Consider the following 1343-nt stretch of genomic DNA (forward strand, 5'->3'; position numbering starts at 1 on the left):
AGACAGCTACTTTATTTATTATTATATGTTCATTACTAAATTAAGTATTGCATTATTTATTAACCATGAGTATTCAAGAGTAGTTGGTAGTTTTTTTAAGATAATTCAGAATGAGTTAGTAAATGATTAATAAACTATTGAAATCAACGTTTATATATCTGATTATTCAGGCGTATAGCAATGGTTACGCTGTATGTTAACAAATGCTTTATTAACTCAACTTCATGCAGTTTTGTGACCTAATCGAAAGTGAGGACTATTCATGCTTTGTAAATCCCTTATAAATGACAATTAAAAGCTCAGTATCACATGAACAATAAATGCTTGTAATTACTGTAAACTTTGAACATTGCTGAATAACAGGAGTGTCATTATACTATTAGAAGTAAATACAATTAAATAAAATTGGATAAAATAACAACAACATATTCATTTAACAATATATTATGATACAACACTTCAAAGTTATTTAGCAATGTTTAAACTTTACTGTAATTTTACATATGATTGCAAAGATTTAATTTTCATTTGATGCAGTTTCATTTGTGTATCTTCAAATGAATAGAAATTAATAAAGTCGTGTACTTTCTCTCTTTTTTTGTTCCTTTTAGAATATAACTTAACCTTTAAATAACCTTTATAAGAGATTTATAAAGCGTGAATAGTCCTCACTTTAGATTAAGTCACAAAACTGGATGAAGTCGAGACAATAAAGCATTTATTAACATATAAATGAACTATTAGTATATGCCTGAATAATCAGAATTATACATGTTAATTTGAAAAGTTTATTAATCATTTACGAACTCATTGTGAATGATCTTAAAATAGCACCATTCTCAAATAACTAGTTTGTAAATAACGCAATACTTAATTTAGAAATGAAAAAAATGCTTAAAGTCTGAAAACACAATGATTAAGTACATTACGCATGCACTTGTGTCAAGAATAGATCATTTCTGTATTCATAAACTGCTTACCAATGTCTATTCATAATGCTTAACAGATGATTCATCATAGTGTGTGTTATAAATGTTACTGAAATCAGTTTTTAGAAATGAGTTAATACAACTATTATGTGTAGACGTGTGTTGGAAAAAACTCTCCATTAAACAGAAATTATGGGGGATGAGGGCAAATAATCCTGACTTCAATCCAGTAAAACTTCTGATTAAACAGCCCTCCCCATAACCCCCCTCACAGCACACCTGTGGACAACGATGAATGTCAAGACAGCGGTGTGGGGGAAACCAGAGCAGGCCCGGATTGGCTAATCGGGAGGACCGGGAGAATTCCCGGTGGGCCGGTCCGTTTTTTGGCCGCGAGGGCCGGTGTCCCTAGCT

Source organism: Danio rerio, chromosome 14 (assembly GCF_052040795.2).
Source record: "Danio rerio strain M-AB ecotype USA chromosome 14, GRCz13ab, whole genome shotgun sequence".
Lineage (NCBI taxonomy): Eukaryota > Metazoa > Chordata > Actinopteri > Cypriniformes > Danionidae > Danio > Danio rerio.